The following is a 27,329-nucleotide window of genomic DNA, read 5'->3' as shown; positions in this document are numbered from 1 at the left end:
GCGGGGATTCTGGGCCCACCCAAGAAACAGTGGGTCCTTAGCCATAGCATCTCAGTGCTCTGTGGGAACGTGAGCCCTGTAAAGGGATGCCCATGAGAAATGTCCCAATTTTAAGCAAACAAAATTCATCTGGAGGGTGTATTCTGCCTGAGGACAGCGGGTTTCAAATCTGATAAAATGTGTGTAAATAGAAATATACCGTGTATAGATAATCAGTCCCCACATTTGAATGCTTAGAACTAGTAAAAGGGCTTTTAAGTTTTGGAAGCTGACACAGGACCTGTCAGCCTTTTATTTTATAGAAAAGTGCTAAGCAAATGCTGTTACTATTTGCTGTCACCAACAGGTTTCATTAAACAAAGAATATTAGTTCCCCCCCCCAAAGAAGAGTAGGGAGAAGACCATCTCAGATTTAAAAATGGCCTTTCAGATGAATAATTTTATTTTTCTGGAACATCCTCAAACTCTCTATTCTTTTCTGATTTTCTGGTGAACACCTCACCATGGTCCAGTGGCAATCTACAGACCGTTGCCAAAACTCTCCCACCCGGTAATATTAGGACAGTTTGTTTTCTCCAACTACTTCCACCACGAGGGTGTTCATAGGTTTTGTCCAGTGATGAATTAGGTCTGTAATTATTTAGGTTCCATAAAGGAGAAAGGTCTTTTTTTTTTATTAGTACAAACAAAAAGAAGAAAATTGAGATTGTTTCACTTCTACTTCTGTGGTATGACCACTGTAAACATTTTAATGTATTATCTTTCTCATGTCTTTCTAGTTGCATATTTGTTTGGAATTCCACAGTCTGTGATGTGCCATAATTTGTATTTTCACGTCAACAATACATTGGGATCATTTTTCTTTTTAAAAATTTTTTAATTTTTTTATTATTTTTATTAATTTTTTATTATTTTTTACTCCTCAGTGAATTTTACTACACTTACATTGATCATCATGGTGAACATTTTTCTTGATTCACTAATCACCAGTTTTGATGGCTTAATAGTATAGTGTTTTGTGCCCAATCTAATGTGGACGGTTATATATTCATACTGTTTCTCACTTTGAATTTGCCAAAGAGCACTTGGAATGAGTACTTTTATAGCTGTAGGGCTTAGCTTCTGAACATCTTAGTTTGCTTATTTTTCTTTTTATACGTCCCTAAATCTTCAGTAAACTCCCTATATATGAACACACGTTCATTTCATGTGTGTTCCCACTCTAAACCGTTTGTGAAGTGTCCAGGGAATCAACCAGTGGAAGATGATTTTTGTGGCTGGTCGGGGCTCAGTTCCTCGTAGCAGGTGCTAGTAGAAAATCAGCGTGAAGCCACACTGAGCCAGTTTGGTAAGATGGGTGCTGAGGGCTGGTCTCATCACTGGGAGGGAGAATAATTGAACCATATCATCGGGCTTCAACGTTTACCTTTACAACCACATAAATGTCAGGCAGCCATGTGCGTACCCGTGAGTTTAACACTGAGACAGTTGGAAATGCAGGAACCACATGATTCACCTGTTCTGTTGAGAAAGAGATGAGAAACGCCAAGCTCTTATTATCTGGTTGCATATCTCCTCATCTTATTTGAACAGATTCAAAAACATTTTAGAACCTACTCTTTTCAAAGAGAGAGAGAATCTCTTTGTGTTAGGTCCAGTTTGCACAGAAACGTTGCAAATCTTCCTTGTGAGTCATTCTTATCCAAGTTACTGGAGGCAATTTCCTTAAATGTGTCCTGGTTTCTATCCCCATTCAGAATCTTCCCAACACATGGCTCACCTTTACAGTGTAGTTTTTTCCTTCGGGGAAAAAAAAATACTTTTTTGCTGGTGATTTGGGCATTAATTTTCACGCTATTGTCTTTCGTGAAATCCTTTGCCTACTGTACTTTGTCCTAACTTCTCTGAATGGGAGATGAGAGAAAAGAACTCTTGCACTTGAAAGAAGTTTAATTTTGCTGATCAGAACCAAGTATGAGAGGACTTCTTGGTTCACAAAGGCAAGGTTAATTTTAGGAAAATGGTGTTGGTGTCCTAGACAGCTTGAAATTGAATTCTGACAGTTGGAACTTGCTTAATTCTCTCTACTTTTTTCATAAGTCCAATGAGCGCACCAAGCCTCTGTCAACCAGTTTAGTGTGACGTCATCGTCCTGGGTTTCTTCAATCATATTTCTGAGCAGAAGGCGAATACTGCTTGTTTATTGTCTATTGTTAAATTAGCACGTACGTTCCATGAAGGGAGGGCCCTTGTTCATTTGTTAACAGCTATGGGCTGAGATCTATTTGAGCTCTAAGCGTATGGGAAGTGCTTACTAGCTTTGAATGTGTTGAATAAATGCATGGACCATCCAAAGTGGGTAATTCACTCGTGACATTATTCAAGAGCAACTAATAGCAATACGCCATGTTCCACAGCCATTTCCCAGAATCAAGATATTTTTCTTTTAGAGACTGGGTCTATGGCAGGAGAACCAGAGAGTGTCTCCTTTCACGCACCTTCAGGACCACTGAAGAAATCGAGCCCTAAAAAGATCAGTGGGAACATCTAACGCAGGGGAGACTTGAAAGGGAGCTATGTTCTGGAGTAAAACTCAAGGCTTCCTGTTACTTTTTCTGCCTGGGAACACCTGTTTGGTGCCAAGGTACCGAGATCCACTTACACAGGGAGGCTTGATATCAGATTAACCTATTGTCTTTATGATTTCTAGGTTATCTTTCTCATTGACTATTTTCTGTATTATTTAAGTGGTAAAATTGCCCTCTTTGATTATCCATTTCAGTTTCCTAGTTCCTTCATGTAGTTAGCAGCTAGACAAAGAAGGATGGAGATAAAAAAGAAAAGACGATGTGTATCTTTGTTCTGGTAAATTGTACAAAAGGGCCTCTGTATCCACATCCGTCCCTAACCCAAATCCAATCCTTCAGTCATACTTCTTCGTTAATATTGTTCCAGATTTGGGGAGTTCCTGTCATGGCTCAGCGGTTAACAAACCCAAATAGCATCCGTGAGGATGCGGGTTCGTTCCCTGGCCTCACTCAGTGGGTTAAGGATCCAGCATTGCCGTGAGTTGTGGTGTAGGTTGTAGACACCACTCAGATCTGGCATTCTGTGGCTGTGGTGTAGGCTGGTGGCTGTAGTTCCCGTTCAACCACCAGCTTGGGAACCTCCGTATGCCGTGGGTACGGCCCTAAATAGACAAAAAGACAAAAAAAAATATTAGTCCAGATTTATTTAAATATTGAAACTGATTAACTAATTCATTAATTTAAATGGAATAGTAGTGGATTAAGCAAGCCCTTGAACAGGGGTGCCTTTATTGGGAGATGGAGGGAGCATAAAATAGAGGATCCTGTGTGGCAGAGGGGAATGTGGTACCAAGGAAAGGATGAGGCTTTGGCAGTGGCAGCTCTTGGCCCAGAGCCTGGCAGATACTAGGTGCTCAATAAATATTTGTTCACTTAAATTAGTTAATCCTTTTGTGTTTGTTTGACCATTTATAAGTGGGATATGGTGATAGCTTTCTAGGACTGTTAAGAAGATTAAGGGTGCTTATAAACAGCATATTTTCTGGTATGTTCTAGGCATTCAATAAATAGCAACCACCACAAGCTATGTGTTATGGATGGAATGTTTTTGTCCCCATATGTTGAAATTTATGCTGAAACACTGTGCCCAGGATGTGATCATATTAAGAGGTTAGGCCTTCAGGGGATAGATACGTTTTGGTGAGGTTATGAGGTGGAACCCTCAGATAAGAGTTTTGTACCCTTATAAGCATCATGCAAGAGCTTGCCGGCCCCCTCTGCTCTCTGCCATGTGAGGGTACATCAGAAGTAGGCAGTCACCCACCAGGAAGAGGACCCTCACCCAAACCTGATGAGGTTGGCACCTGGATTATGGACATCGAGGCTCTGGAACTGTGGAAAATAAATCAACTTGTTCACAAGCAGCCCAGTCCCATTCCGTCTGCAATCCTTTATTATAGCAGCACCAACTGACTGAGGGTTAGTATGTTTCCATGCTGTTCATAAAGCACAAGACAGCCTTTCTAAACATTCTTTGAGGGCCTGATTTCAAAGAAGCCACTGGATAGAGTAAACACAGGTAAGGGGTGGATAGCATCCAGGTGGATGCATCATTTAGGAAGGGGCCTGATGGCAGCTTCACATTCTAGTTAGCATGTCTGTTTATCCATGATGGTTAAAATCTAGTTCACTAAAACAGGTGAATCCTTGAGAGGTCCATGAATCCAAGGATTGGGAGTTTAAGGGCTGATTCAGGATTATGTGGGACAGTGTAGAGAAATGAGTACAGTAGCCAACTGGAAAGGTGGACCCTTGCCCAGAAGCATTCAAATTCAAAATTTAGAAATACCATGTGGCCAAACAAAACCTGTCTGTGGATCATATGTAGCCTCTAGGCTGTCATGCTGTCCATCAAGAAATGCATCCAGGGCCCTGTTTTCCCCATGAGAGAGTTAAAGATATTACTTGGAAGGACAACCAATAAAGTATCTGTTCTTCTCTGTATAATCAGAATAATAATGAACATTGTACCCTAGACTTTCTAGGTTTTCAGATTTTTTTTTTTTTTTTTTTTTTTTGGTCTTTATAGGGCTGCACCCGCAGCATATGGAGGGTCCCAGGATAGGGGTCTAATCAGAGCTACAGCTGCCAGCCTACACCACATCCACAGCAACGCGGGATCTGAGCCGTGTCTGCGACCTGCACCACAGCTCACGGCAACGCCAGATCCTTAACCTACTGAGCAAGGCCAGGGGTCGAACCCGCAACCTCATGGTTCCTAGTCGGATTCATTAACCACTGAACCATGACGGGAACTCCCTAGGTTTTCAGATTTTAAAAATAATATTAACTTTGTCTAGATACTCATGTTGCAACAGAACAAAGGGTGGGGAAAAAAAATATAATTGTAATGTGTACATGTAAGGATAACTTGATCCCATTGCTGTACAGTAGAAAAATAAAATAATAATAATAATATTAAAAATATCAATATGTATAAAGAAATGGCTCATTTTGTAAAATTTAGAAAAAAATGAAAAAGTACGGGAGAAATCAAAACGACCTGTGATTCTACTGCACATAGATAAGTCTTCTTTATATTCTGTGTGTGGTCTCCTCCAGTTTTTGTAATGCGTAGATATGGTCTTATAGACATCAGAGAATTTTACCAATATGACTGGTGTATTTTCCTATGTCATTAAATGCTACTTTAAGAGCATGATTTTTAAACAGCTCTATGACATTTTATCCTGTGGATGGACAAAATTTTACGCCACTTTTTAACATTTAACCACTGAAATGGGCACTTAGATTATATACTATTTTCCTCTCCTTTAAATAATACCATGATTAAAAACGTCATGCTTAACTTCTATACAGAACACGTGGATGTTCAGACTTAATTCCCAGACCCTGAAATTTGGGGTCATAGAGTATGGATATTTTTTTAAAGTGGTAGTACATGCAGCCAGAGAGTCTGTACCAGTTTCTATCCATGTAACCAATGTCTATAGCTCTTTTCCAACCCGAGGTTGTCCTTAAAAAGTGAAACAAACAAAACTCTGTCCATGTGTGAGGAAATGCTATCTGTTTTATTTTCTGTTTCATTGATGATTTGTATTTAGTGGTCCACTCCATTTTTTTCGGTGTGAATATTATTTTAATGTCCTTGCCTATTATTCCTTGGGTTGTTCATCCATTTCCCAAATATTTATTACACAGCCACTATGTACTAGGCCCTGTTCTAGGCAGTGGGGAAACAGTAGTGAAGGAAAGAGCAAATGCGTGTTGTTGTAAGAATGAAATGAAATTATATCTGTAATACTTTTAACTTTTAATTAAAAGTTCTGGCATATACAAGACTGTAGGAGGTTATCAGCTTGCTATTCTTGGTGTCGTTGTATGAGTCTCCGTGCCAGGAGCATTAGCTAATCTTTTGGGGGGCAGGGTGTTTCTGGAGTTTTCCTGTATTGAGTTGGCTAGCAGTGGCTTGGGTGTTCATGGACATGACTGTGTACCTCAAATAAAGGTATTTCTGGAATGCCCAACTAAGTGTAACCAGATTCACAAACTGCTGGTGACACTTGGGTGCCATCTGATGTGAGGGGGTATAAAAAAGTCAACATGAGAAGAGACAGCAACTGAGCCTTAACTGACTGCCAAGTGTATCTTACTTTTGCAGTTTTGCATGAACATACAACTCTTAGCTGTGATCCCTCCCAGGGTCTCACAGTTAATCTTTCTCGGGGTGGGATGGATACCAAGAGCTTGAACAGCATCACTTCGACCCCAGGTTCTTGGTGGAATTCTTGAAGAACAGTTAAAAGGTGAAATTTCAAAATCACCAAGATTTTTGTTTCTCCTTGCTACACAGGTTTTTTTTTTTTTTTAGTCTGAAATGCCCTGCCATGTTGTAGTTGAGGGTGTGGCATCAACAGTGACAAAGAATCAGCTGCAATCAGGATTACGAGTTATGGAACTCATCCCATTCCTTACCTTCGTTTCAATGTGTTTTCCATATGGTTTGATGCAGGTGGTCTGGGTTTTGTTTTTACAAACGATTCAGCTCATGGTCTAGCCACAGAAGAACAGCATCCAAGTGAACACCAAGTCTGCCTATTTCAGCTGGACCTCCGTCTCTCTCAGTTTATCTGTTTGCAAATGTTCCTACAAATAGGAGCTGTGAAAAAAGCAAAGACAGATTTTTAAGTGTCTGTTGTTGTAGTTGGAGGAAGGAGAGGCTGGGGTGTGGGAGTGGAGAAAGGATGCTGTGTTAAGTGTTGAATTTATATCAGAGCTAGCGTGTTCTTTCGAGAAAGCACCACCTGCAACAGAATGTCACCACATCCTTGCCCGTTGCCAAGAGCAAGTGGCCGCTTTTTATCCTGCCATTCGGTGGCTGTTGAGCTAGTTAGGTCTGAGCCAAAAGCTTGCGGGCTGCATGCAGAGTGCTGTGTAATTGTGTGCTTTGCTGTGGTCCCTCTTTGGAACAACGTCTCATAAAAATCTTAGGCAGCCACCCCTGTTCATGGCTAATGAACTGAGGATCTGGGAATGAGATCCAGAGCCAGTTCGCAGGTTAAATCTTTTGGGCTTTTAACAAGGATGTGTTTAGGAATCTGGGTGAGGGAGGAGAGCCGGTGCCCTCAGATAAAGGAAGCTCAACCTCCCTCACGCAGCCCACAGCCCGGAGACCTACTTGAAGAGGGTATGGATGACCAATCAAGACAGACCAGGAATATCAAAAGGCTTGTTTGAGTGTCAATAACACATTTAGTAAGGTTTCTCCCTCTGTTTGTTTTCCATGTGATTTCTAAGAGGCTCTCTCTCCTTTTAAGGACTATTTCAAGTAAGAAGGATTTACAGTCACGTGCTGATCAGTAACCAAATGGTGGAGGCCTCTAGAGAACCCTGGGGGTGGCGGGGGGAGAGGGGAGAAGTGAACCTTGAGGGAGGGAGGGTGGGGAAGAGGGTCAGGAAACTTTTGGCACAAAGGAGTGAAGTAGAGTGGGAGCTGGTGGTCTCTGGTGAAAGTGGGTTGTCTATTGAGAGGAGAATTTCAAGGGTTCTAGTCTGTGATGCGCACATGTAGATAAATAAATACACAGATAAATAAACACAGGTCCATTTCCCCTTTATTCCACACTAAAGGCAGTGTCTGCAGGTGCTTTAGGCCCCCTGAGGAGGATGACAGGGAGCTGGAGTCCAGATCTAACTGCACTAACAATATTTCAAAAAGATCCCAACTAGACCTCCTTGTCTTGCATCTGGTTTTCTTTCTGAGACCTTGCAAATTTCCTTTCCCTTCTTTGCTTTTGCTGCCGGTCCAGGGTGCTTGCACTCATTTCCAGCGAAGGACATGAACATTCTTTCGTATGGCAAGGTGAAAATAATTTTATTTTCATCCCTTTCCTCACCTCCCCCCACCCCAAGCTTGTGATGGATTTACTTGAAAAAAAATAATGACGGGGCTTCACAAACTGGCCTGACAGTTGTGATGCGGAGAGCGAGCTGGCTGAGTAGGGATGGTGAGGCATCTCTGTACCTATTATGGCAAAAATCGATAATGCTTTCTGTAAATTGCTCCTCCCAAAGGAGCCGAACAAATGCAGGAGACGGGGAAGCCATCATTCTGTGTGAAGGCTCCACAGACTTGGACCCTTGCAATTATGAACAGGAGGGCGGTTGGGGCTGCGTGTGCGTGTGTGTTCAGAGTAAGAATTCTGGGGGAGGGGGAGCTTATTCATCATAAAAATTTAATTGCTGCTTCTCTCAGAAAGGTGCATCCTTCTAGCTGCTCTTCCGATGTGGGAAAGCCTGGAGTTGAGTTGCCCCCCAGTAAACCCTTTGGAAGTAGCAACGGATGAATTAAGGGGAATAGTCAGCCTATTTAATTGTTGATTTTCTGGCTGGGGACTTATAGTTCCAATACTTTTCTGGGAACTCTCTTGCAAGGACGTTGGGAATTCCATACTGGATCTATGGCTGTAAACAATCTTGCATGTTTGGGCTCTTTTGAAATTTTCTTTACTTTGCTAAGCTCTTATCTTAGTGATCTTTGAAAAGATAATACATCACAGGTTCCTTCAGGGACTGGTTTTGTTTGTTTTCTGTGAGAGTGTGACTCCTCCCAGCCCAGCCCACGTTACTCCTGAATTGCGGAAGGAATTAGGGATCATTTCCATAAAGATGATTCATGGGGGCCGCTGCTGTATTTACTTTTTTTCCTAGCAGGAACACCCTAAACATTAATTGCTGCCCTGAGAGGGTTTGGTATTAAAAATAGACAAAATATGTCAATAAAATAATTTTCCAAGTGATGGGTTGGGAAAGTGGAGTACCCAGAATGCAAAGGTTGTTTTGTTGTTGTTGTTGTTGTTGTTATTATTTAAATAACTGACATTGAGAGGAAATATGCTCTGCTGGAAAGACCATGAAATTCAGAGACCAGAAGTCCTCCGTTTAAAGAAGAGCCATCTCCTTACTAACTTGACCCATAGTGCATTTCAGCTCTGGTGTCTTCATCTCTAAAATGGGAAAGGTGATACCTCTTTGTGCTCTGTCACAGGTTGTGAAAAGCTGTGTGAAAATACACGGCCAACATTAAAGTCATAGGAGGATGTCTGTTATGATGAGCGTTGAAAGAGGTAGGCGTGGTTCGCTCCGGACACACTTGAATAAAAAGGCCAAATGGTTCTGGCCATGGTCGTCCAATGCCATCATGCTTGGTCTTCCTGGGTCCTGGATTCTATTCATTAAAGTCCGTTTCCTGTGGCCCATGAGACTATAGGAAAGCTTGGTTTCAGCTCACGTTGGAACCGACAATGTAGATGAGAGTAAAATAAAACTCTGGAGGTGCAAGTAGGTGGAATTTTTATCTGAGAAATGATCTGGCACGACCACATTTGCCATGGCATCCGGTTTAAGTTAAGCAGCTAGCTAAGGGTTGACATTATATCTTTAAATAAGAGGTAGTTGCAGTTTTGGCAGCGAGGGCGGCGGCAGAGGAACAGAAGGCATTATCTGAAGACATTGGTGGGAGGGGGCTTGGATTTGATCTAAGAAGATGAGGCTGCAGAGTTTTCAGTGGCTTTGTCAAGCATTTTGTTTACATTAGTAGGTAGATGATGAACAGGTTAGGAGCCCATGGGAGTCCCCAAGAGAGCAAGTAAAAGGCAGGAAAGGGCAGATGGTGAGATGAAGGGGAAAAAAGCAGACTCTGCATATATTACAGTTTTAGAAAGAGGAGACGTGGACAGAGTGGGAACATCCCAAATAATCACAATCATCACATCCAAAGAAATAAACCAATAATGGTTGAAAACAGATGCCAGTTAACACAACAGTTGGGAATAAAAGGTTAACACGTGTGTTGAAACAAGTTCAGCAGACCTCCCCATGCAGGGAAGAGTTTGGGTGGACAGGCAGCGGATGACCTAGAAGCTGGGGTCATTTAGAGGGTACTTGAGTGGATGGACACTTGGGGATATATTTTGAGAAACAGAGTCACAAACACCCTGGTAAGAAGTAAGGCTCATGAAATCCTACCAGGTTGGTAGAACTCAAGGTTTAGCCCATCTCTGTGGAACAGGAGCTGACAGGAGCCACCTAACCCATTGCAGGCTAGAAAAGAAGGCAGTCCTTTCAAAGGGATCGTCATTGGATGGCTGCCCCCTGCTGGAAGCAGCTGCCTTGACTCCCAAAGGTGAGGGGGAGAGAGCAGAAAAAAAATTTTTTTGACCTATTAAAATCAATAATCCTAGGATCCTAGTGGGTCCGAATGCATTTGAATAGTATATTAAAATTAGCAAAATTGTTTTTAAAAACCTACTGATGTGGGTCACCCAAGCAGCATGCTCCCAGTTGTTAATAATTAATACAGAGCATCCCAGGGAGGCATGGCTGTGGATAATTGTAGGCAGTAAGCATGAGGCTGGCAGCCCAGTGTGCTGCGGGTCAGAAAAGGGCAGCAGGGAGCGAATCATACATCAAGCCGGTGCCAGCAGCCAGGTATCGGTGGTCTGCTTCCTTTGGCTCTACTTATTCTTCTGATGGGAAAGCCTTCTAAACAAGGCTGTGAATTGGTTTTCATGCTCGCATTGACAGATTGGGAAAGCAGTTTGTTCTACCAAATTTAACAATGATATATCATTATCACAACTTTGGGGGAAATCTATAAAATCAATAAGTTTGTAGCCTGAACAGGATTTGTATCGCTTGCTTGCTGTGCTGGTGTCAAAGCGTGAGCATATGGATTGAGTCACAGCCTGAGATCAATGGAATTTGTGGACAGTGAGCTCAATAACAAGCCCTTCTGAAAAGAAATAGATGTAAAAAGCAAATTTACTAGAGTATAAAAAAAAAAAAAAAAAAAAAAAAACCTAATATCTTTTCCGCGCCTGGCTGTAAAGTGCTGTTTGGCTGCCTTTGGCTGTGGCTACTTTGAAAGCTGTCTAGGGTATGTGCTTGCAATGCCGAATGCTCCTGCGCTAGCTTCATGCATTGCATGTACAGTTGGGTGCTTCTATTTGCAGGGTTTGTACTAGGAACCTCGCCAAGAATAGGAGGAGGGGGGAAAAATAGCCCTTTATATTGTAAACTGAATAAAGAATAAAAACAGTCAGTGTGTCTGCTGGGGAAAGACCACGGTGGCTTTATTTACTTTGTGCTGGTAGGACTTGCTAATGGAGAAAAATAAAAAGGCATAATTAAATAGTTTAATGAATTCGCAGCTCTTTTGTTTGAGTGGGACGGGAATGCATGTTCCAGAGAGGCCGCACAAAGAGCTTGGCTGGCAGTGAGTTAAAAGTAGGAAATCAGTTCTTTGAAGGCATTTTTATACTTCATTATCCCAGCATGTAAAATGACTTGTACTAAACGATTGAGGATTTTATTTTTCACTCTCTCTCTTTCTCTCCTTCTTCCTAAACAAAAGAGAGCATGGGGCGGCTGGTGTCTAATTCCCCTGGAGCGGGGGGGATCAGCCAGGCCCATCACCAGTCTGGTGGGCCAGTCCCTGCACAGGCACAGAGTGCAGCGCCCTGAACCACCGTGGAGGTGGAGCTGCCAGCCAGCCAGCCGTCCACGTCCAGCCTCTCCTCGCTGGTGGTGGAAAGCTCCTGCCCACTGCTGGGCTGTGGATGGCCATGTCCTTAACGCTGTGCTTTTTCTTAGGAACCAAGATCACTTCTTCCCTCTGAGAGTGAAAACAAAGGGCAAAGATGCCTGGGGAGATGAAACAAAGTTTGGGGACACCGACTCATCCTCAACCCTGATGAGGTTTCCTTCTCTTCCCCCAGGACGATGTGCTCAGGAGGGCAGGGCTTCCAGGGGACCCAGCCTGCCCCCAGCACTTAGCTGTTCCCCACGGGCCAAGGGGTTCTCATGCTGAGGGGTTGGTGAGAAGTGGTCATGCTTCTGACCTTCAGGAGGCAAATGGGTCTTGTGCCACCTACCCTGACGGGTAGAAGGTGGAGCCCAAGAACATTGACTTCAGACAGCAACATGGGCAGGATTTCAGGGGGCTGACTTGAGGCGAGACTCTTCCTGATGACCCACTGAGGAGAAGGCCAAAGGGCGGGTTGCCTTTGACCCCTGGGCAGTGGAGCAGCCTGGACTTGGAACACGAGACATGGAGCCACCATGGGTGGTACCGTCGCACAGGTTCAGATGATGCGGATTTTTGGCTTGCTGAGAGGTTTAAGTGTGTTGGTAGGTGGCGTATTATGGAAGGTGGTTTTATTTATTTATTAAAATTTTTTTATCGTTATTTCCCCAATACAATTATTTTTCTCTGTACAGCGTGGTGACCCAGTTACATATATACATTCTTTTTTCTCCCATTATCCTGCTCCGTCATAAGTGACTAGACATGGTTCTGAGTGCTGCACAGCAGGATCTCATTGCCAATCCACTCCAAAAGCAATAAGACCTCTAGTTTTACAACCACGACTGGTTCATGGAGCTCGAGCACAACCTTGCGAACCGGGTGGTAACACAGCTCATGCCAGCTGAGGCCTGGGATGAGCCACGGGTTTTCTGGAACCAGTTCTGACTGCTCTTCCACCTGCCCGCGAGGCTTGGGTATAAAGAGCGTAAGCAGAAGGAATGTTTTTTCAATATCGCGAGTCTTGTACGTGCTTGGCAGGCTCCTGCCTCCTCTGGGCTTCTCGCCTCTCCCTCTCTGGCTGTTGGAGCCCAGGGTTTCCCAGAGGGTGTGGCCAAGGCCAGGCCCGCAGGGGGTGTCCCTGGCACGTGGCAGCTGCCCCAGCGCCCCTCTATAGATTTGTTGTTATTTCTTTCTTCCAGCCAGAGTGAAGGCTCTCTCCTGAGCCTTCTGTGGCAGCACTTCGAAGACGGTGGAAAAACAGCCGGGCTGAGGTGGTGCTAGGTGACATACCCAATCCATCTTTGGAGGAGAAAGGCCCTCTTGGGTCTGAAAATAATTACTGCTTCTTTCCGTCAGCCTTGTATTTTCTCCCTCCCTCTCTCTCTGCTGTCCTCATACTTTGGCTTGCTTCCACATCAAAGGCTCGCCTTGTGGTTTCTGGGCTCAGTCTTTTCCCAGCTCAGCTGTGCACCCCTAAAACCCCTCAAGAGTGTACCTCTGCACCACGCCCCAACGGCAGAAGCCCGGTTCCTGGTGGCCTTTTTGCTCTGTCACCTTCACCTTGTGGGTCAGCTGCCAGCAGCAGGGAGTTTCCATTCAGTTCTTTGCCAGGTTTGGAGACTTGCACTTGCAAAGCCTCTTGATGCCTTTAAAGGTCTCACATTTGTGAATAAACAACACTGGCTATTTGTTTCTTGTTAAATTTTGCCTCATAAACAAATATGACTATGTTAACCTCAGCCAGTAATTGTTACTTAAAAAAAAAAATACTTACAATGTATTGACTGTAAACCTAAGATTTGAACATTATGGGATGGTTTTCCTTCCCCCACCTCTCTGAAGAGCTGAAGGGTCCCCTGGGTGGGGGTATTTGAAGTAGTTGGACCCGGTCATGTAAATACCAGGTAGAGAGGGTATCATCAGGGGTTGAATCTAATTAAAGACTCTGGTTAAACAAACAAACCCAAACGGGCACCCTCTGAGTTGTCTCCCCTTTTCTGATTCAGGTACTGAGAAGCGTGTCGAAAATTATTTTCACAATTAGCCCCAACTTTTGAGTTACAGCATGTCTTTCGGTATAATGACCAGGCTGTGTGGTAATTTACAGCCAGTCCCCAGCCTTGCTGAGTAGCAGGGAAATGCTGTGAAAGTGACTGTTAATATTGATCAATGAGGGCTAGGGAGAGTTGCAGACCCTCAGCACTGCCACTTAAAGTGGGCAGGAAACCCAAATTGACCAGTAATAAAGTGTTTGAGGTTGTACGAGGCGGCTCCTGGGGAAACTGCTGCTCGGAGAGGGGAGGCTGGAGGAGAGAAGCTGTCAATTACTCTTGTTTGATGCCTGGTTGCTGAGCAGGACAGAGCGGGCTGGGCCTGTGGCTGCCCGAGGAGGACGGGAGGCAGACCCAGCCTGGATCTCCCTGGAAAGCCACCTTGGTGTGGAAAGGGAGACCCACGGGTTCTCTTTCCATTCCGTATGGGTCCAGAGGCCTGGAACGGACTGCTATACTGGCCCAGGCTTCTTTAATTTTAGGGCAGGGCTAAAATTGCAAAATCTGAGCTGTGTGCAGTCTTTCCCCTCCTCCTGTGCTGGTCCCTTGTGGGCGATGAGGCTTTGGTTTGGGTCATTAGTGCAGTTTTGTGGGTGAGAGAACAGAAATCTAAAAAGAAATTTGGGAATGAAAATCAGCTTCTGTTACAGACTTTGGGCATAAATCTCAAGGTGATCACACTGTCATTACCATTTTACAGATAATTAATAATCATAAAAGCAGCATGCATAATGGGGCTCTGATTGAGGGCGTCACATAACCCATTCGGTCTTAAAAAACAACCCCATGGAGGGAGGCGCTCCTTTTTTTTTTTTTTTTTTTTTTTTTTTTTTTTTTTTTTTTTTGCTAAGTGAATAGTATGTGGTAGTGATTTTTTTTTTTTTGGTCTTTTTGGCATTTCTTGGGCCGATATGGAGGTTCCCAGGCTAGGGGTCCAATCGGAGCTGTAGCCACCAGCCTATGCCAGAGCCACAGCAACGCGGGATCTGAGCCGCATCTGCAAGCTACACCACAGCTCACGGCAACGCCAGATCATTAACCCACTGAGCAAGGGCAGGGACCGAACCCGAAACCTCATGGTTCCTAGTTGGATTCGTTAACCACTGCACCACGACGGGAACTCCGTGGTAGTGATTTTGATAGGAGTTCTACTACTTCGAAGAGATGGATGAGCACCTTCTTAGGACAAGACCATCATCCAAATGAACAACTGACCTGGTAGTTGTTCCTGGAGTAATCGATGGCCTTCAGTGAAACCTATGACACGTGGCTTCATGTGGGATTTGTGTTGTTAACCTTCATATATTGAACTATATGATTTTGTTGCTTTAAATCAGTGCATATGCTTCATTGAGAGGTGAGTGATTTAAAGCTAAAATTGCATCATCAACCAAAAATGGATGCGTGTAATCAATTGAGCTAGATGAGAAGATCAAGACGTTGATAAACCTGAGACACTACCATTATGCCTCTAGTCACTTTGCCTTTTCTGTGTCTGCCCCTACACCTCTCAGGAGTCCTCTGTTGCTTCCACATCTCATGTAAAACCCTCTGGGAACTCTTCCAATACAAGTGAATACCTTGCCCTCCCCCCCAAATGATGAAACAGTTCAGTGGTACAGAAACAAGTGTAGAGATGCGTATCTATTTTAATCACCCAGCTTTGTCAAATCTGAATCTTTACCACTTTTTCCAGCCTACAGAGTGATCCGTGTCCATTCAAACCCCTTTGTATCTGCCTCTCCTTGATCTCAATATCTTGTTTGTCTCTTTCTCCCTTCCAAGAATTAACCACTCTTCTGAACTTGGTATTTGCCTTTTTGTTCATGTGGGCATGTAGTTTTACTTGTTTTTAAACTTTACATGAATGTTATCAAACTGTGTTTTCTATTTGCAGCTCTCTTTTTTTCTTCACTCCTTATTACTTTTTAAAAATATCTTCTTGTTGATATGTTTAGGACTTTAACTGCTACAGATTATTCCAAAGCCTTTTTCTAAGTAACTTTACCATCATCTCTCCTGAGTATGAGTTGGACATGTTTCCATCAGCTCCGAGCAAAGCGATTGCTCTGGGTGGAATAGTTACAGCTTGTATCTTGAGGAAAACCAAATACTAAGAAAGTTGGGCAGAAAGAGGGTTTTTTTTGTTTTTGTTTTTGTTTTTGTCTTTTAGGGCTGCACCTGTGGCATATGGAGGTTCCCAGGTTAGGGGCTGAATCAGAGCTACAGCTGCTGGCCTACACTACAACCACAGCAATGCAGGATCTGAGCCTGTCTGCGACCTACACCACAGCTCATGGCAATGCTAGATCTGTAACCCACTGAGTGATGCCAGGGATCAAACCTGTGGCCTCATGGATACTAGTCACATTCCTTTCTGCCGAGACAGGATGAGAACTCCAGAAAGAGGTTTTTAAAACATCAGCTTGACAACTTCGAATAAGTTGAATTAAAAATTTTTTTAAGTCGGCTATTTCACATATATATGAATTATACTCTTAAAAAATCTGATTAATTAGATACACAGTGAGTTGTATCATAAGATACATTGGCTGCTGAATCAGGTGTTTAATATCCAGTTGATTCTTATTCAGCTTATTTGGTCTTGAATGGCTACAACATATCAGTTCAACAACTATGAAACTCCTACTATGCATAATACCCTGTGCTAGGTGCCCCAGAGGTCAAAGAAATCAGTAAAGTGAGAACAGCAGAAGGCAGGTAACTAAAATGCCTGTCAGAATAAGCGCCATAAGGGTGGTATGACAAAGCTTTCTGTTCTGGGGCCAGCGAGCAGCTTGGTTTTTCAGCTCTGCTAGGGTATGAAGGAGAATGAGTCGAGTAAGGGCTATCATGGGAGATGGGGCTAAACCGCAGGGGGACTCCTAGGCTCGTTTAAGGTTTCTTCTCAGTAGTCGTCATTGTGCTCTTCAAGGGGGCAGTGGGAGAGATCACTACAGAAGCAGCTTCTAGGCGCCTTAGAACCAGAAGGGACTAGAAGCTGCGAATCCACTTGGAAGTGTCTCTGTGAGATAGGACCTGCGTCTGGCCCACTATGCTGTCAGAGGAAGTGTGGCCAGTGGTGGAGAGGGAACTTCTTGGGGGCTGAATGTAGAAGACAGCTGACTGGACATGGGTTCCAGAGAGAGTTGGGGTCAGAGGCAGGATTTCTAGCAAGAGGACAGTTCCTCAACAAAAGCAAAGGCAGGAAGAGGATGAATGATGTGTGGGATGGGGAGAGGAAAGGGAGCTGAATTGTCTTGGACTCACTCAATTTTAAATCACAAGGCAGGACAACTCAGGAAAGGGTATGATCCAGTGACCACCGGCTAGTATTTGCTAGCATCTGGCCTTGGGAGTGCACTTGGCTGTCTACACCCCAGACTGGAAGCACCAGGGATATAAACCCCTATTGGTTTATGGTATTTTGTCAGTTTTCTACTATACAGCAAAGTGACCCAGTCAGCACCCCCATGTATATATATACATATATATATATACACACACACATTCTTTTTCTCACATTATTCTCTGTCATGCTCCATCACAAGTGACTAGATGGAAAAAAATAAAAATAATTAAAATTAAAAAAAAACAAACCTTCTTAGGTGCCTTCTTGAGCCAACAGTTGAGAGGAATTTGTGCGATGCTAGGTTGAAGTTGGTGCCTACTGGCTTGCAAGCCCTGATTGCTAAATTTTCTGGGATTTTGCGAGTCGGTTGTTAAACACAGCCATTATTAAAAATTAAATTACATACACTTACAATTAAGTAAATTATATTAAAAGTAAAGCTAATCAACCATTACTTCCTAATTATTTTACTACATTTTACAATTTCCTCTACTCTGGCCTTTTATATCTAGACGTCAGCAATACTATATAATAGTGGCTATGATGCTTCTTTTCCCAGCTCCGTGTTCAACAATACTATGTTGGCAGCTTGAAATCCACCATGACAGGAGAATGTACATCATGGAAAATGGCAAATGCTGCCAATCAGGGGTCACTCAACCCCACTCTCCCTCTGCTAGAGAACTTGTTGGTAAAGATTTACCACCATGTTACTGAACTGGTAAATACTCAGGCTCCTCTACCCCTCAGGTAGGACAGCTCTGAAGTGCAAAACTACATGGGCCGAGTTCCCCACCAGAATTCAGGTCCAGTTTCTCATTGGTAAGCTGCTTGGTGGTATATGATTCTTGGCCATGTCACTCTCTCTGTCTCACTACCCCACTGCCTTCCCAATAATTCTTGGATCGCTTCTAATATAAACTCCTTACAATAAATCTTTGTTTCAACGTCTGCTGCTGATACAACCAAGACACATGCCAGGGACAGTTCCTTCCTCTGATGAGTGTAAATGACAAGGTAGGTCACCAGTGGCCTGTGACGCCGTTGGTGGCTGTGCCTTCATATGTGGAAGACATGCTCCATGGATGCTCCACTGGGGATTCACCCCAACAGATCTCTTCTCTCTGTGAAGTAGAGTCATAATAACTATACACAAAAAGCTTCCAACCTCATTTTATTTTTTGATCTTACATTTTCTCTCTCCTGTGCTTGGGAGCCCTCTGTAAGTACAATGTCTCATTCATTTCTTGGAGAATAGTAGTGTGGCAAACAAACAATGGGCTCACTCTTCATGAACTGTGAGTTCTGATCCCTCCACCACGTAATACTGCAGGGACAAAGTCACTTAACTGCTTGTCCTTACCTTTTTTTTTTTTTTTTTAAGATGGGGATTCATGTGGTACAAGGGACCAAAGAGCAGAGTTGACACTTTTTCAGTGTGGAATTGTATAATCCGAAATGATATAATTTGTTTTTCTCTGTGACTGCTGGTAGGAGACACATTTGCTTGTGCTCACTTCACATCTTTACAGATATTTACCACCTTATGAAATGATTTTAATTCCATGGAGTCCTTTTAAAGATAGGAGGGGGTGATCAGACTTAGCCAGTGAAGATAGAATTGGCTTGGTTGGTATGGCCACCTCATGTTCAATTTTATCTTGCTTTTTTATTTTCCTACTTTTAACTCACTCACTCTGCCTTGTTTCAACTAGGGTCCTTTGAAAACTTACTACAGCGAAGCAGAAAATTTTTAGTGCATCTTAAACCCAGAGATTGCCTGTTTGTGCTTTCCTCTCCATCTACCTGTGTGTCCAACTTAATGTGCTTTTGTTTAGTTATTGGAATGTCCACTCCAATGTCTGCCCTGAACCTCTCGAGACTCTTAAATCTTTCAAAGTCATGAAATGATGCAGGTAGGCACAGTCCACCAATCTCGGCACACTTCTTTATCACTAGTTCGTTATGGATACTGGTTCATGGCTCTCTCTGCTGTGCTACTGCTATTGGAAATTACAGACCTTCTTCCTATAAACTCCCCCCATGCCTTCCCACATCAGTTTTTCTGCTTTCTCTTGCATTCTGCATTTTGATTCTTATTTGAACCATTAGAACCTAGTTTTGATATTACTGGCTAATTAATACATATCTTTTAAAAAAGGACTCTTCCTTCCTTAGGTAGGTTGTTATTTTTAATGATTGCTTTAATGGTAGGAGGATGTCCCTGCCTAGGGAGGCCCTTTCTTTCTCTCCATAATGAGGCATAACTCATTTGCACTGTCCTGAGATTTATGGAGGGACTGAGGTTAGGGTGGGGGGAGCACCGTCTCAATTTATTACATCTTAAATGAACTGCTCCCAAAGCAGGAACAGGACAAAACAAAAAGGCAGTCAAGCCCTGTGTACTATTTCATTTGATGTTTACTGAGCCGCGTTGAGGTTTGCTGACTTGTCTAGTGTTGGTAGACAAGAGTTACCATTTCATTTGAATCACCCTTTTGTATTCTGATTACCCTTGGCTCTTTATCCTCGTGCCATCACCCACCATCTCTATGCCTGTCTCCTTTACCAGGAAATCTAAACCTTAGTTCATACAATAATATCCATGTCACTAGATAGTTATGATTCATTTCACTATAACTTGAATTGGGGGGGTGGAGTGAAAAAGGGGACTCTTTATTTCATATAGGTAGGCACAGTGGACTAAGCACTCAGACACATGATGTCAAGGATATCTGTAATTTAATAGAAATCCTTTGTCTTTTGCCCTTCTCATGAAAAGATAGAACATTTGATTCCCTTTTCCACTAAAATGCCCCTTAATTTCATCTACGGGATCTGCTCCCTGAATTCTGTGCTGCCCCATCTTTTCAGATCACATAGTAGAAAGGACCTCCCACCGAAACGATTGACTCTTCACCCGCGCCCTTGAAGTGCATTGTGGAAGGGCCGCCGGTACCTGCAGGGGTGGGAAAGTGGGGAATTCTTGGGCAGAAAATGGAATGCGATGTATATGCCTACTCTTAGGGGTTAAAGAGCAGGTCACATTTGAGGAGGGTTCAGCGCACCTACTGTTACTTGTTCTTTTCTTTGAGTTTACCTCTTTGTGAATTCCAGGAGAGGGAAAAGCCCCACCATTCAACACACGTTTGAAACGTTGGTGGGGGAGGCCAAGTTTTTTTTTTTCTGTGAATGTCCCAACCAGGCTGTGCGATGTGGCCAAGAAAATGTCCCCAATAAACCCTTTCTTTGCTGTGTCCTAACATCCTGATGCAGGATGCTCGTCCTTGGCCACTCCGGTTCCTTCTCCTCTCTGGTTTTGGCAGCTCTTCCCCACCCAGTCCTCCTATTGTGGCTGTGGGAAGAGGGTCGGTTTTTATTGCCCCCACATAATGCAGACTTGGAATGTAAAGAAATTGTTGCTCGCGGCAGTATTGCTCTCTTTGCTTCCTTGACTTTGGAAATGAGGCATTTCATTTCTAACCATGGCTTGAAGACTATATAAATGTGTTTCACACAATAGAAAACACCAGCTGTATATAGATTCTAATATTTTTTCATTAAAAACCCTTTGCTTCTTTCCTCTTGCTTGTCTTGATAGGCACAGTGATAGAAAGCTCCCATGTACCTAAGGCTTCCCTTTTTTTTTTAGATTCAAACTTCAGAATATGTTCAATATCTGCAACATTATCTTTTGAATAATAATTACCTCTTATATTAAATTATAAGACAGCAGGATTCAGGATTAGATCTCCCCATATTATTCTAGTGAAGGAAATTATGACAGGGGTCATTTTTTAGAATTATGTAGCAGGGTAAAAGGTCCTAGACAGCATTAGAAGGCAAAGGCGTTTATAATTAAATTGTAATTTAGGCCAGTGATTTATCGTTTTCTCAATGAAAAATTTGGTGCTGCCGAGAGATCCTAAGAGGAACTTTAGTGAGATACAACTTAATGAAATAATAAAAAGAAAAATTATTCTGGAATAGATTGTATTACAGTGGCGGAACAATTGCAGCCTGCCTTCTGTGGGTATTTTCATTATCAATCCTATTTTTCAAGGATTCCTAATTTAACTCTCATTTTCTTCTCAGGCCAAAACATGGCCTGGGAATTTTGAATTTTATATCCAGACAATTTTTGACAACTTTAAAAATATAATTAAAAATTTTTGTGTCTGGTTTTCATATTTACAAATACATTTGGGAACATTTGCCAATTTGCTTAAAAGTTATTCAAATTGATGAAGTGCTGCCTCTGCAACAATTTTTTTTTAAAACATGATTTATTTATTTTGGACTAATAGATGATTTTCTTTTGTTTGTTTATTGTGAAGGCTTATGTCCACGCAGGTGGCCCTCTAGCATTTGTGCGTTATTTTCCTTTCTGTGTATAATTCTGCATCTCCCGTGGGTGAGATAGGAGACCTGATCTATGGGACAGATACACACAAACCAAAAGGGAGACTGCAGAATATGAATCATTGTTCTGTTGTAAAATAATAATAATAATAAAAAAAAAGCTGAGGGCAGGTTCGAAAGTTAAAGAATACGGTCCTTTACCAAAAAAAAAAAGACTTTCATAAGCTATCAATATGAACGCAGTGGTTTTACAAAACTAATTGTGAGGGAGGGTTTAACTCATGATAAGGCCAATTCAATTAGTGTTTGGAGCTGAGAGATTAAACACTTGATGTATTAAAAAAATAAAACAATCTTACCTTTGTGGTGTGATACTTGCATTTATTACAATTCAAATTGTTCACTTAGTGCTATATTTTAATTGTGTCCATAGAACCTTGATTGCTTTAATGATTTTGGTGATGGTTCTGTAAAAATAATCATGCTAATAAACTTTTAATGGCATGTGTTTTAAATAATTGGTTGAAAATGGTCTAAATATCTGTTTATTCAATAGTCTATAATAGCTTCTTCACTAAACACCTAATCTATTTGGTAAATAATGTGTGCTTCAAGAAATGCACTGTGTATTTACATAATAGACTTCAGGTATATTAAGAAAACAATATATATTCTACCCATTCTTTAAATATTTTCTTCAACAGCAGAAATTGCCACCATTCCCTAAGTAAAGAACATACATTTGAGGAATTATCTAAGAACATGGTTATATGAAAAAACATAATGTCTTGGCAGAACCTGTTCGGGTTTATCTTGTCTCGGATCACATAATAAGTTTTGTCTTTTTTACTTCTTAACACGTGCTGGCTTTGGGATGAAAGTTTTAAGGGAGCGTAGAACCCTCAAACACGTTACCGTCTCAGAAGAGAGGAATGCATTTTCATTTTCAATACATTCTGTGTAACAATGCCCTTCTGAGTAGTCTTCCCGAAAGTGAACCTGAAGTTCCGCATCCTTTGGTCATTGTCCGTCTTTTGCACTTGAGGCAGGATTGACCTGATGGGGTTCTGTAGGGGAAGCCCCGTGAGGATCAAAAGTACAGGAAAGCAGCATGACCTTGGGCAAATGACGGCACTGTTTTTCACCTGTAAAAACAAGAATAATAATAGGATCTACTTCATAGGGTTGTTGAGCGTATGAAGCCCTTACCACAGTGTTTGGCCTACCGTAAGTACTGAGTCAATACTCGCCAGTGTGTCCTTACTTGTAATTACCGAGCGTCATCATTTTCACCAGGCAGATGCTGACAGAAGTATTCTATGGAAGGCCTGTAATAAAAACTTGGCAATTAAATTTTGGCCTACATATGAAAAGCTTTTGAAAGGGAAGCCAGTAAAGAAACATAAACCACTAGGGGACGTGACGGATACAGTGGGCGATCCACAAAACATAGTTTTTTTATTCATGTGAAATATGTTAATCTGTCATTTCGTAGTCAATTCTCAGGCCTTTTTCGTTTTTGGCTTTATATTTTCAAATAATTTTTGACTTAAAGTTGCAAAATGGTAAAGAAAGTTTCCATATACCCATCACGTAGCCTCCGCTAATGTGAACATCTTGCATAACCTTGGTACAGTTGTTAAAACTAAGAAAGAAACATCCATGCAATACAGTTAATTACGTTCTTTGGATGTCACTGGTTTTTCAACCTATGTCCTCTTTCTAGTTCCAGGACCCACACATCGCATTTAGTCTCCTCCATTCTGTGACAGTTGATGAGCCTTTCTTTGTCTTCCATAATGTTGGCTGTTTTGGAGAGTATTGGTCAGTTTTTCATAGGATATCCCTCAATGTGAGGTTTTCTGAGTTTTTTCGTAATTAAACTAAGGTCATACACTTTTGGCAAGAATGTCCCAGAGGTGGTGCACCCTTCTTCATCCATCACATCATGGGACATATGCCACTGATGTGTCTTACTACTGACAATGTTAACTTTGGTTACTTGGTTACAGTGGTAACTGCTGGCTTTCTTCACTGCCAAGTTACTGTTTTTCCCCTGGTGATATTAAGATAAATATCTGGAGGGAGCTGCTTTGAGATGATGCAAATGTTTTGTTTTTTGTTATATTTTCACCTACTAATTTTAGCATCTATCAGTGAGTCATACTTGCAGCAATTGTTATTGTGGTGTTCTGATGGAGATTTTGTTTTCCTTATCTCCTCCACATTGAATGATTGGGATTCTTCTGAAAATAAGAGTTGTCCTTTCTCCACTATTTTTTAATGTATTCACTTATTTATCTTTTGATATCAAAATGAAGTCATGGACATTTATTTTATTCTGAAAATGATAACCCAATATTACTTTTAATTTTATGACTTGATTTTTTCCTTTTTGCCCCAGTAATTCCAGATTTGGCCATTGGGAGCTCTTTCAGGTTGGCTCCTGTGTTATCTTAACACATCCCTCTCTTCTTTTAGTTCTTTGTACTCTCTGGCACCACAAGATGTTCCAGACTCATCTTGCATTTCAGATGCTCTTGTTTCTTTTATTGGATAGTGGTATTTAGAAACCAAGATCTAGAGACCAAGTATGATCACTCCTTCTGTATAGTATCATTTCTTCTAGGTCATCTCAAGGTGTAGAGCTTGGAAATATATATATATATATATAACACACACATACATACATATATATATATATATACTATATACTATATATATATATAACCACATCTACATTTGTTAATGGATTCTTAAGTGACTTGAATTTGTCATTGTTGTTTTTTAATGACCACAGAAGAAAAACGAAGGAAGCTTCTTAGGAACACAATTAGAATGTCTGCGTAAGTAGAAAAATGAAGTAGGAGAATTTAAAAGCTGGTGTTTAGCACATATCTAGGTTAGGAATGTGAATCCATCATAGAGTTTTAGACCAAGTCTTTGTTCTTTGGTATATGAAACAGAGTAAGAACTTTCTTACATTTCTTCCGCATTTAATGACTTGGGGGTGTTGTGGTCACTCACTGCAAATTCCGTCATCAGGTATTTGGCAACTTGGAAGCAATGTCAAATTATTTAGCTAATAAAAATGTAAGTAATTGGGAGGATGTTTTAATTATTGGATGACAGTTTTTCTAGCCGTCCATCACTTTGTGCAGAGGATTGATTCCCGGACCCTGCCTCGAATACCAAAACCCATGAATGTTCAGTTACTTATATAAAATAATGTGGAATTTGCATATAGTTCATGCAGTCTAAAGTATGTGCTTAGATAACTTAAGTCATCTCTAAAATACTTATAATACTTAGTGTAATGTCAATGCTATGTAAATACTTGCTGGCATGTGACAAATTCAAGTTTTACTTTTTGGAACATCATAGAATTCTTTTCCACCTGGATATATTTGATCTGCCGTTGATTTGATTTGAGCTGCGGAACCTGTGAATGCAGAACCAAGAATATGGAGGGCTGATTATATGTGTGAGACAAAACATTTTGCATCTCTGTTTTGAAACCATGGTTCACTTCTGTTCAAATGCACCTGAATTTATAAAGAAAATCAACATTTTCCAAAATTTTAAATATCCTGTACTTCATGATGTTTACATAATCTCTACTTTCCTGATCATGTCTTAGCATTTCAGTGAAAAATTTAAATTCAGAAATGGACATTTCCCTAACACCACAGAGTAATTCTGTGTTGAAATGCCATAAGTAAGTGATTTCAGAATTGGGTTTTCTAAGAGTTAATTAAGATATGTTTTTTTTTTTTCCATTCCTTATTTCTCCAACAAAATTTTTATAAATAAACCCTCCTTTTTTCTCTACTTGTTTTTTTTTCTCCTTTTTTTTTTCTTCATTGACTATTGTGTCCCTTTTGATGGTCCATAAGCAAATTGCTGCTGTTGGAATTAATTTCTGCATGCTAGATATAATGGTCACTATTGAGTACTGTACAATTTAAGTTTGTAGTTTATCAACACTTTATTCCTATCTTACCACTTTTGTTTAAAGAGTCTTTTCATTATTTCCAGAAGTCTCTAGAAAGACTGAAGATAGGAAAGCCGAAAGTCCAGTGGATATATGGAAATTAAGGAAGGACATTTGTGTAGGATTGCTGTGGGAGAAGGAAAGTGACTAGAGATAAATCAGACCTCTGTTTACTATCTTCACAAACTTAGTGGTTTTGATGAGGCTGATATTACACACAAGCACACACAAAGGGAGGCTGAATTTAGGGCTAAGCTATATACTACATCTAGTTTCTGTGGATATGTCTTAAAAACCAAATCATCTGAGGAGTTTTCCAGGCTGAATAGTCATTAAGAGTTACAGGTAGCTTAACATACCTTTTATCAATGACTTTTTTTCCCCCCCAGAATTCTTGACTTAGTCACACTGTTGTCTTGGCTAATATCAATCCCATCAGCCATGATGGAAGTAACAGGTGTCACAGTGTTAACTTCAGGAAGAATCTCAAGGTGCTACTCCTTACGTCAAGCTCTTCTATGAATTGAAAGTCAAATTAGTCACTATAGACCCTGATGGGCCCCACCTATTTCCTCTGGGCATTGACCTGTTGACGATGAAGGCTGCTTTTTTGAGAACAGCTGTGACCCTCTGAGAGAAGATACTTTTTTTCTTTTCTGATTGCATGCTCAGGTAAAATTGCCAGAGTCGATGCTACCAAAAGCAACCATCAACCAATGACAAATGAGGGTTTCGTAGATGCGCCACCTCTTCTCTTGGTTAGAATAATTCTGGGCCATGTAATATATTAGCTCCCAAACTCCCCTGTGGGTTTAAACTCCAATTGCCTACTAACTCAGTAATGCCCCATTGCAGGCCTTCTACCCTTCCATGTTTCATGCCTACTAGTTTTGCCCCAGATCACTTCCCAAGTAAACTGCTTGCTTTCTTAGCCTTGTCTCAAAGTCTGCTTTGGGAAGAACATAACTATAACCAGACCAAGTATGAATTATCTCTTGGCATAATAGAGTTTCCAAATCTCTTACTTCCTCTCCTTTGCTGCTCCTACACATTTTCTCTGTTCCTCTGGCCTCTTGTCTGACTGATTTCTTCCTGGAGAGCATAGGGGTGAGCAGGTGAGCAAGATGGAAGGCAGTAGGGATGCTGAGACAAATGGGTATCATAGAGTAAGGGCAGGGAAGAGGAATCAGGCATTTATTGAACACCTGCTGTGACCCAGGCACCTGCTGTGACCCAGGCACTGTGACCCAGGCACTGCTTTACAGAGGTTCTTTCATCTCATTCTCTTGACAGTTCCAGAAGGGCTGAAATATATGACTCCTTTGTAATCACCTGTGTAAATAGCAGTAATAAGGCAGAGTTGTTTGTCTGAACAAGTACCTCCCACCCCCCAAGCCCCCGACCTGTAGTTGCTGGCCACATTGTGTATCTAAATTGCCTCACCTTAGTGAAATACTTGGCTTTTTTAACTCTTGGGTGAATCATGGCTGTTTTTTCCACTGGTCAGTAAGTGGCTTAATCATCATGTGGCCTTTTGCTTCATATTTGTCACTGTCAAGTTGGCTTTGTGTTTTGGAAAGCTTCCAGCATTCATTACTGTCATGATAAAAGGAGAGATGCAGTAGGCAAATGGGCTGATTTCCATTGAGAGAAGTTCATATTCCCAGTACAAGGAGTTAGAAAGCTGCTTCGAAGGACTGTTCCTGTTCTCAGAATTTATCCCTTCCCAAACCAAAAGAACCTATAAACATATGTATTAAAATGTATTCATGGAATTCCCGTTGTGGCTCAGTGGTTAACAAATCTGACTAGGAACCATGAGGTTTCAGGTTCGATCCCTGGCCTTGCTCAGTGGGTTAAGGATCCGGCGTTGCCGTGAGCTGTGGTGTAGGTTGCAGACGCAGCTCGGATACTATGTTGCTGTGGCTCTGGC

At 41.7% G+C, this 27,329-nt stretch overlaps 1 protein-coding gene across 1 annotated transcript in view; it reads left to right on the top strand.

Annotated features, from left to right (window-relative positions):
• The window catches only part of ZFHX3 (zinc finger homeobox 3), a 996,345-nt gene that overhangs the window by 143,675 nt on the left and 825,341 nt on the right, over positions 1-27,329 (top strand). The window lies entirely within an intron of this gene.

Source organism: Sus scrofa, chromosome 6 (assembly GCF_054392235.1).
Source record: "Sus scrofa isolate SSC_HxYL_T2T_F1_AM1 chromosome 6, Sscrofa_HxYL_maternal_Yorkshire_Landrace_v2.0, whole genome shotgun sequence".
Lineage (NCBI taxonomy): Eukaryota > Metazoa > Chordata > Mammalia > Artiodactyla > Suidae > Sus > Sus scrofa.
Note: the sequence above shows the minus strand (reverse complement) of the source record. Positions and strands in the feature narration are given on the sequence as shown.